The 10,392-nt window shown below is 38.4% G+C and overlaps 1 long non-coding RNA gene across 1 annotated transcript; it reads left to right on the top strand.

The window, feature by feature from the left end:
• The first annotated feature begins 445 nt into the window (after positions 1-445).
• LOC114026734 lies at positions 446-8,921 on the top strand. The gene is made up of 3 exons (XR_003567151.1): positions 446-498; positions 7,693-7,787; positions 8,490-8,921. It is a non-coding gene; the product is annotated as an uncharacterized LOC114026734 (long non-coding RNA).
• The last annotated feature ends 1,471 nt before the right edge of the window (positions 8,922-10,392 follow it).

Below are 10,392 nucleotides of genomic sequence, written 5' to 3'. Positions count from 1 at the left end.
AAACATTGACTAAACAAGAAAGCAAAAAGCAGAATTAATTATAACACTCCACCCATAAACTTGGACCACACTCTCTCCCACCGATGTACACAATGTCAGTGGGGAAGAGTGGGCATAAATCTGCAAAAATCTAGCAGAGTAGGAAATTAGTAGACAAACTCATGTACCCATGGACAACTTACAACTCAGGGCTTCAGTCCTTGATTTCCTTAGGAACTACCACAGACTACCTGCTGGAGGAAGCCATGCCTCTTGTGGTCTTCCTTGCTGTCCTGCTTGATGAAACTGCTTCTCTTCTGCATGCTGCTCTTGGGCCTCTGAAGCAGTGTTAAGCTCTTTTAGTGAAAACAGAAAACTTAGCCTGACATCTGCAGGTTATCCTTTGGCCATGCTCAGAGGCAGTGCTAGTCCTCTTAGCAAAATAGTTCCCCAAAGTCTGCAATCCACAGAACTCTTCAGGTCTGCTTGCTGAACTGTGGGAGATTTCAAACTGTGAGTGTAAGTAATGAGCAAAGGAGCCAACTTTTTCCTTTCCCCATCCAATTCTTTAAACAGCATAATATTCTGTTTTTCTCTCCACCATCTCTTTCAAAGAGTAGAGCTTTTCTTCAATCAGATCAGCCCCCACCAGCAAGGACAAAACCAGTCTTCCTTTGCTCAGCTGGTCTTTGCTAGACTTGGAACAGAGCTCTCTGCTTCTTTCTCTGCTTTGCTTCAAGATGTACCACTTCTGATCCTCCTGTGCTCTGTTTCTCTTTATTGCCTGCATTTGGGTTCTCTTTGGTCACTGACTTGGCTTCTTTGGTTGCTAACTTCAGGTGCTGGTTGGCTGCTGCCTCAAAGCAAGGTCTCCTCATGTGAAGGAACTCTCTTTCCCTTACAGTAAGAAACCAAAATTCACAATTCTGTCATATTTGCCACAAATGGGCAAATGTATGGATGTCCCATAGTTACCAAAAAAAAGGGTCTCATTATCAGGGCTTCTCATCTGTTACCCTCAAAGTTCACACAACAGTCATATGTAAGTGAACTTCTGGGAAACAAGACACTTCAGTCATTTTTGCTTTCAGAAAGTTCTTTTTCTCTGTTGTGTTGATTTCTCTCAGATCCTCTCAGTACTTTCCTTCTGAGAGGCTGCTTTCTTTCACATCCTCTCAAAACTATCTGCATTTCTCCCAAGTACTTTTCTCAGGCTTCTTTTCTCAATGGGGTTTTTTTTTTTAATGGAAATGTCCTTTTTTCTCCCTGCTTCTATCAGTAAATAAAAATGTTCAAGTAAAAAAGGAACACTTTTTAATAGCCTTATCTCATATTAGTTCCTTCCAAGCAATTGGATTTCTGCCCCCATACAAATTTGTGGTCTCCTCCCTCCACATCTTTGCTTATACTGTTCCCTATACCTAAAAGCATTCTGTCTCAGACTCTTTACCACTTGAATTCCTGTCCATCTTTTAAAACCTGACTCTAATGCCTTTATCTCCATGAAGCCTCCTTTTATCCATCTGGTTGTTAATGACTTACTCTATCAGATCTCATATAACACTTTGGTTTGTATCTCATCCCTCTTTTCCATCTCTGGTTTTTATTTTTAATTTAATTTTTTATTACATTTTAAGTTCTAAGCTGTGTCCCTCCCTCTCTCCCCATCCCACACTAAAGAAGGTTGCCATTTAGCACAGATTTCACATATGTGTATATATACACACATATACATATACATATATGTACACATATACATGTAAAATCATACTATGCATACTTCTATTTATCAGTTTTTTTCCTCTGGAGATGGATAGTATCTAACTTCATATGTCCTTTGTAGTTGATTTAAGTATTTATAATACTCAGAATAACTTAGTTGTTCACAGTTATCCTTCAAATAATATTGTTGCTACTGTAAATAACATTGTCTTGGTTCTGCTTATTTCTCTCTTCGTTATTTCATACAAGTCTTTCCTCTGGTAATGGATAGCATTTTTCATCATAAGTCCTTCAGAATTATCTTGGATCATTGTATTGCTGACAATAGTTAAATCATTCACAGCTGATCATCTTAAAATATTGCCGCTGCTTTATACACAGTACATTTCACTTTGTATCAGTTTATGTAAATCTTTGCAGGTTTTTTCTGAGAGCATCCTGCTCCTCATTTCCTATAGCACAATAATATTCCATCATAATCACATACCACAATTTGTTTAGCCATTCCCCAATTGATGGCCATTCCCTCAATTTCCAATTCTTTGCCATCAGAAAAGAGCTGCTATAAGTATTTTTGTATATATAGGTCCTTTCCCTTTTTGTTTTCTTAATCTCTTTTGGGATACAGCTCTAGTAGTGGTATTGCTAGGTCAAAGGGTACACGTGGTTTTATATACCTTTGGGCACAGTTCCAAATTGCTCTACAGAATGGTTGGATCAGTTCACAACTCCACCAACAATACATTAATGTCTCATTTTCCCCACAGCCCTTCCAATATTTGTCATTTTCCTTTTCTCTCATATTAGCCAATCTAATAGGTATGAGGTAATACCTTAGGATTATTTTAATTTGCATTTCTCCAATCAATAGTGAGTCAGAACATTTTTTCCTATGACTATAGATAGTTTTGATTACTTAATTTGAAAACTGTTCATATCTTTTGGTCATTTTCAATTGGGGAATGGCTCTTATTTTTTATAAATTTTACTCAGTTCTCTATATGTTTGAGAAATAAGGCCTTTATCAAAGAAACTTGTTTCAAAATTTTTTTCACAGTTTCTATTGCTAACTGTATTTCCCTCCATCCTATTCACCCCTGTTTATTCTCTCTCTCTCCTTTCACCCTGTCCCTTCTCAAAAGTGTTTTGCTTTTGATCACTCCCCTCCCCCAATCTACCCTTTCTTCTATCACCTCTCCTTCTCTTATCCCCTTCCCCTCCTCCTTTCCTATAGGGTAAAGTAAATTTCTATACCCAATTGAGTGTGTATGTTACTCCCTCTTTGAGCCCATTCCAATGACAGTGAGGTTCAAATGTTGTCTGCTGCACCCACCATCTTCCCCTCCACTGTAAAAGCTTTTTCTTGCCTCTTTTATGTCAGATAATTGACCCCACTCTACCTCTTCCTGTCCCTTTCTGTCAGTATATTCCTCTCTCACCCCTTAATTTTATTTTTTTAGATATCATCCCTTTATATTCAACTTACACCTGTGCCCTCTGTCAATATGTACTCCTTCCAACTGCCCTAATAATGAGAAAGTTCTTAAGAGTTACAAGTATCATCTTCCCATGTAGGAATGTAAACAGTTTAACCTTATTAAGTCCCTTCTGATTTCCCTTTCCTGTTTATCTTTTTATGCTCCTCTTGAATCTTGTATTTGAAAGTCAAATTTTCTATTCAGCTCTGGTCTTTTCATCAAAAAGTCCTCTATTTCATTGAATGTCTGTTTTTTCCCCCTGAAGGATTATACTCAGTTTTGCTGGGTAAGTGATTCTTGGTTGTAATCCTCCTTTTTTGTCTCCCAGAATATCATATTCCAAGCCCTTCTGATCCTTTAAGGTAGAAACTGCTAAATCTTGTGTTATCCTAACAGTGGCTCTATGATACTTGAATTGTTTCTTTTTGACTGTTTGCAATATTTTCTTCTTGACCTGGGAGCTCTGGAATTTGGCTATAGTATTCCTGGGAGTTTTCATTTTGGGATCTCTTTCTGGAGGTGAATGGTGGATTCTCTCAATTTCTATTTTACCCTCTGGTTCTAGAATATCAGGGCAGTTTTCTTTGATAATTTCTTAGACTCTTTTTTTTTAATCATGGCTTTCAGGTAGTCTAATAATTTTTAAATTATCTCTCCTGGATCTATTTTCCAGGTCAGTTATCTTTCCAATGAGATATTTCACATTGTCTTCTTTTTTTTTCTTTTAGTTTTGTTTTATTATTTCTTGATTTCTTATAAAGTCATTAGCTTCCACTTGCTCAATTCTAATTTTTAAGGAATTATTTTCTTCAGTGAGCTTTTATACTTCCTTTTCCATTTGGCCAATTCTGATTTTTGAGGAGTTTTTTTTCTTCAATGAATTTTTGTACTTCTTTTTCCATTTGTCCAATTCTGCTTTTTAAGATGTTCTCATTGGCTTTTTGTACTTTTCTTTTTTTTTTTGTATCTCCTTTACCAAGCTGTTGACTCTTTTTTTTTAGGCAATTGGGGTTAAGTAACTTGCCCAGGGCCACACAGTTAGTAAATGTCAAGTGTTTAGTCTGAGACTGGATTTGAACTCAGGTCCTCCTGACTTCAGGGCTGGTACTTTGTCCACTACACCACCAAGCTGCCCCATGTTGACTCATTTTTCATGATTTTCTTGTATCACTTTCATTTTTCTTTCCTATTTTTCCTCTGTCCCTCTTACTTGATTTTCAGAATCCTTTTTGAGCTTTTCCTTGGCCTAAGACCAATTCATATTTTTCTTGGAAGCTTTGATGTAGGAGCTTTGACTTATCTTCTTCTGAGTGTATGTTTTGATCTTTGTTGTCTAACTTTCTATGGTCAGAATTTTTTTCTGTTGTTTGTTCATTTTCCCAGACTATTTCTTCACTTTTAACTCTTTGTTAAAGTAGAGCTCTATTTCCAGGGTGGAGGGCACATTGCCCTAAGCTTCAGGAGTTTTGTGCAGCTGTTTTCAGAGATACTTCTATGGAACTGTAAGTTTTCAGTTCTTCCAAGGTGGTATGATCTAAGGAGAGGTATATTTATTACTCTCTTGGCCTGTGCTCTGATCTGTGAGAGACCACAAATACCTTTATTCTGCCCTGGAACTGTGATGAGGATCCCTGTTTCACTGTGGCTACAAGTTCTGTGTGCTAGTACTCCTCTTCACCCTAGAACTGCCACCCAGGACTGTGACCCAGATCTGAGTATGGGCGAAGCCACAGAGTCCTGACCTGAGTGCTAGCAAAGGGACCCCTGTAATCTCCTTCTGACCAGAATGTTTGACCCCCTTATGGTCTGTGGGCTGAGAGCTCCGGAAGCAGCTTCTGCCGCTGTCTGTTCAGTCATTCCCCATGCCTGCTCCTGATTTGCCGAGGCTGGATGTGTGCAGGCATGGCCTGCACATGGAGACTACACTACACTCTCACCCTGGTGCAACAAAACTTTCCTGCCAACCTTCTAAATTGTCTTTGGCTGGGAAACAATTTTACCCTATCCTTTTGTGGGTTCTGCTGTTCCTGGAATTATTATATGGTATTATTTAAAGTTGTTTAGAGGGGTTTTGGGAGACCTCAGGCGAGTTGCTGCCTTTTCTCTGCCATCTTCTCTAAGTTATACTTTTAACATGTCTCTGACACTTGCTATTAATTCCCTAACTTCAAGATCTATACCTCAGGGGAGAGAGATAATGATTGGCTAAGTATGGGGTGGCTGCACTTGGGGCTGGTGGTGAGTGCTTGGCCTTTGTGATGCAATGGTATTGGCCCAGGGTCTGAATCAAACCCTTTTATTGTCTATCCCTCATCTAAAGCTTTTAGTTTCCTCCCACTAGGATCTACCTTATCTACATACCCATAACTCTTCTAAGCAGAAGATTTTGTTCAACAGTAGCAAATTTGAAAGTGCTTTTAAAGCATCTTAAAAAAGGGTGTTACAAATACCTGTTCTATTTTAATGTCGTGCAGTTAGGTGGCTCAGTGGATAACATGCTGGGCCTGGAGTAAGGAAGATTCTTCTTCCTGACTTCAAATTGGCCTTAGGCACTTTCTAATTGTGTGATCCTGGACAAGTCACTTAATCCTGTTTGCCTCAATTTCTTCATCTGTAAAATGACCTGGAGAAGGAAATAGCAAACCACTTCAGTATCTTTGCCAAGAAAAACCCAAAAGGGGTCATGAGAGTCAGACATGACTGAAAATTTTAATGTAAATATTTCTTTCTACTTGAAATCACTCCATACAAAAGATGTAGAGTTTATTTACATAATAACTTTGAGGGAGAATTCCTTTTTCTGTCTTAGCAGTTTCTGGGACAACAGGCTTGTCCAAGCAAAAGAATTATATGTTTTTCTCCACATCTAACAGGAAGGTGGGCAGAGGGGAGATCTGAGAAAGACATTAGGGATTACCAAGTAATTCTAATATTTTCCTCTTCTTTGGAAAGGTACAAAGAATTTGCTTGAAAATAGGACATCTTACAGTTGATTAGAAGTCATGACTGATCAGTCACTTATTTCGTTGTATTTACACTCTGTTACACTCTGCTAAGGGAATGTGTCAAATTGTGGTAGTAGACTATTCCCTGGATTTTCAGTTCAACAATGTTCTTTAAGTCCATGCTATGGGACCATGTTCTAGGTCAATCTGCTGTACCTTTGAACAGAGCTCAAGGAAAACCCACCTTCTACCTAATTCCATTCTAGAAAGGCACCGTGGTATGCTGGTGAGCGCACTGGTATTAGAGTCAGAAGAGGTGAGCTCAAGTCTTGGATTTAGCAATTACTAATTCTATGGCTTTTGGCAAGTTGTTTAACCTCTCTGTGATTCAGTTTCCTTCTCTATATAATGGAAATAATAACACTGTATTTGTACTTCTTACCTCCCAAGTCTGTAGGGAAGACAGTACTTTGTAAGCTACAGCACTTTGGAAATGTAAATCATTTTTTTAATCACATATATTATATTGAAATTCTAATATACATAGTGCAAATGAATCACTCTAGCCATCATTTGTGTGCTCATAAAAACTTATTTCTTCATGTGCCAATTGTTTTAAACATCATTTAATTTCTAGTCCCAACTGACTTATTCAAACTCTCTGATTAAAGCTGATTTGCAATAGTACCTGGAGAACCTTGTTAGAACATCTTGTTTACATGCTGATTTTATGGTTATTTTCATAGCCCTACTCAAAATATTTTAGAATTTTTAATTTTAATACTCTTCAGAGGTCTGTTTTACTTGTGAATATGTGACATGTGGAGCCAATGGGCTTGGGATAATTTACCTGAGGGGAGCCACTTTAAATTAGTTCCTGTTGGAATTAGAATACATGTAAATTCAACAGCTGGGAAAATTGTGTGCCTGTTTAGATGCATGGGGGCTATGTGAGAAATAAATGAAAGGATCAGTGGCAGAGGGGAGCCAGCCTTGGCTATGCTAAGAATTTGTCCTATTGAGCATGTTCATATAATATTTTCCTTTGGACTGCAGCCATAACCATCCTAGGGCTAATTGGACTAAGAAACCACAGGTTTCAGACACAGTCAGGGTTTAGAAGTACCTCTCAGCACAGGCAAAGACTTCAGGCCAAACATTATGGGGGAGGATCCAGGAAAAAGGGAAGAGGATTGCTAGGCATAGTTGTCTATATATAAGGCTTTAATTCTGTCTGGCACTAACAGTATAGACCTGTAGCTGATGTGGTTTCTACTCACTCCACCCCAGAAAGATGCTACCACAGAAGCAGTCTCAGCAGGTTGTTAATGGTGGCCAACTTGGCAGCATATTTGCAGCATCCTTGAAGAAAGGATGTAAGGGAGCACACTAGGGATGTTGTGTCACCAACAGATGGGAGGGTGAAAAAGGAAGGGGAAGAATAAGACCTTTTGAGAGTAATTAGCTACAATACCTATCACACTGCTCCTCGGTTTACCTAAAGGGCTAAGTCCGTTCTTTCCTATTCTTACTACTAATACTTGATTTCTACTTCTTTGCTCCAACAGGTTAAGCGAAAGGCTTCCTTGGCCATGTCAGAGAGCTGCCAAGAAGTTTGTCACTTTCTGAAAGAAATGAGATGACTGCCAGCCAGAAAACTGTGGTGGGTACAATATTTCTATTTACTCTTCTAAGTCACGTTGGCAGCAATGCTGTTACCCATTATCCATATCTGTCTGACAGCACTATTATATAGTATTTTTGACAAGCTTTGAGATGAAGGCTGGGGGGAAGGGCATGGTAGGTATACAAATGTATACATATTTTTTTCCTTTTGTTTTCATATACAAAGAGGCAGTGCTGTATAATGGAAAAGACCTGAAGTCAGAAGATGTGGGTTTGAATGCTAGCTCCCACCTCACAGACAAATCATCTGACCTCTCTGAACCTCAGTTGTCCCATCTGTAAAGGGAGACAAATACTACTTATCTCACAGGCTTGTTGTGGGAAAAGCATAATGTAATTTAAGTGCTATAGAAAAAGAGTTATCAAGTGTTCCTGTTTTCCATAACAAAATTGAAAAAGAAAACCAGATGACATTCTACCCTTTAATATGGTGAAGTGGTAATGGCAACATCTTACAGTGTATATTCTGAAAAAAGATGCGTTGAATATATGACAACAGCTTTCATTATGATGGGCATAAAGTCCACTCACACAACAGCTGTTGAGAGCAGCATTGATAAGAATAGCACATGTCTGTCACGCCTGCCTATGGTACAGTTTCTTTGCTATACTCAAAATGTTAGAATTATAAAGGACCTTAGAGGTCATTTTATCTAACCCTTTCATCTGATATATGTAGGAACTGAATGACTCATCTAAGATCACACAGCTAATCAATAACAGAAGTTGGATATGGATCAAGATCTTCTGATGCCCTGTTCCACTCCCCCTCCCAAGGCACTGCTTGCTGAGAAGCAGGCTCCTTCTTTCATGGTGGACCTATCCAACAATATAAGCACCATGGCACAGGAAAAAGTGAACCAGATAAGAACATCAGAGACATGCGGAGACACCTACCACTGACCAGATAATTCTCCCAAAACATTGGTCTGATCTTGTCATGCCCTGGTTCAGAACCAGATTGTTACTGCATCTAAAGTAATGTATAAACATCTCAGCATAGTAATTAGAGTCCTCCACAATCTGGCCTGAAATAATTTTTTTTTAGATTTACTTCATATTACTCTGAATTCTAGCCAGACTAGCCCTAGTAGCTGTTCCCAGATCTAGGCATTCCATCTTTCATCATTATAATTTGAAATAGAATATCTCCCATGATTGAACTGCACTCCCTTCTTATCTCTTACCATCAGAATCCTTAGCTCCTTCAAGGCTCAGCTCAGATACCTCCTTCTACATAAAGCTTCTCTTGATCCCATCAAGTTGTTAATGCTTTCTCCCTCCATAAATATATATATATATATATACACACATACAGATACACACACATGCATATACACACTATATACACATTTGTGTATATATGTATACGTGCACATGCATACAGAGAAAGAGAGAGAGAAGGGGGTGGAGAGCCTGGAGAATGAGGCACAATTGAGCACACAGTTGAAGGTCCTACTGGGAAGCAGTTGAAACAAAGCCCCATGGCAAAATCAAACTGAGATACACAAATGTGATTGTCAATTTTCAATTAATATATGCATGCATGTTATATACATATATATGCATTTATATATTATATTACATTATAATATATAATTAGATATTATATACATATGTATCATATGTGTATATGCATGTATGTGTATACACACATACACATATGCATTCTCTCAGTAGAATGTAAACTCCTTAAGGGCAGAGATTGTTTACTTTTAGGCTTTCTATCCCAAGCACCTAGCATAATCCCTTGTACATAATAGATATTTATGAATGTTTGTTGAATTGAACTGTACCACATATAACTGAGGTAGGAAAGGACTAAAATTCCCAGGGTGCGTGAAACCAGAGCACAAATCTTCATTGGAAGAGAACAAGGGCTTTATTTCCCATGAGGCAGTGTGCCTGTAATTCAGCAGTTGTTTGGAATGGAGGGGCCTAGACACTTATGTTTCCAAATACTGTTTATGGGGCATGAGAGAAGAGGATATGATTGAAATGAGCTTGAAACACCATCAAGTCACCATCTGTCATGGATTTATTAGGCAATATGGGAACTAGGAAACGACATCTGAGGTCCTGGCTACCATTTAGTCAGAATATTCTTCTTTGCGACCTACATGATTTATTTGGAATCTTGAAGCCTTAATGCAATAGAACAAACCATTATGTTTTCCCTATCCATTTGTGTTCAGGAAAATCTGGAGCAAAAAGCAGTAACCCTAAAACTGAATTCACTGCAGGGAGCAGTCAACCTATTTACCTCTCCATCTGGAAAGAAACTCAGATGTTGTACCTTCCATGAAACTTTCTTTAAAACCAAGGAAACCCAAGGCACCCAAAGTCTGCTTTCTCCTTTGCTGAAAATTATTGGTTGAAGGACAATAAGGACCAAGCATTCTAAACCTAGGATCTTCCAATTCAATTCACTTATTCAATACCTGTTGTGTGCAGTAGTCGTGTACTATGTGCCAAGGATGCAAAAATAGATATTTAACAAATACTTATTAAATACTTACTGTGTTCAAAGCACTGTGCCAGGTATCATAGGTGTGCATAGTGGGTTGCTCAGGTACACAGGC

Source organism: Vombatus ursinus, unplaced genomic scaffold (genome assembly GCF_900497805.2).
Source record: "Vombatus ursinus unplaced genomic scaffold, bare-nosed wombat genome assembly UNPS02014841.1, whole genome shotgun sequence".
Lineage (NCBI taxonomy): Eukaryota > Metazoa > Chordata > Mammalia > Diprotodontia > Vombatidae > Vombatus > Vombatus ursinus.
The sequence above is the reverse complement of the archived record's forward strand: the minus strand, read 5'-3'. Positions and strand labels throughout refer to the sequence as shown.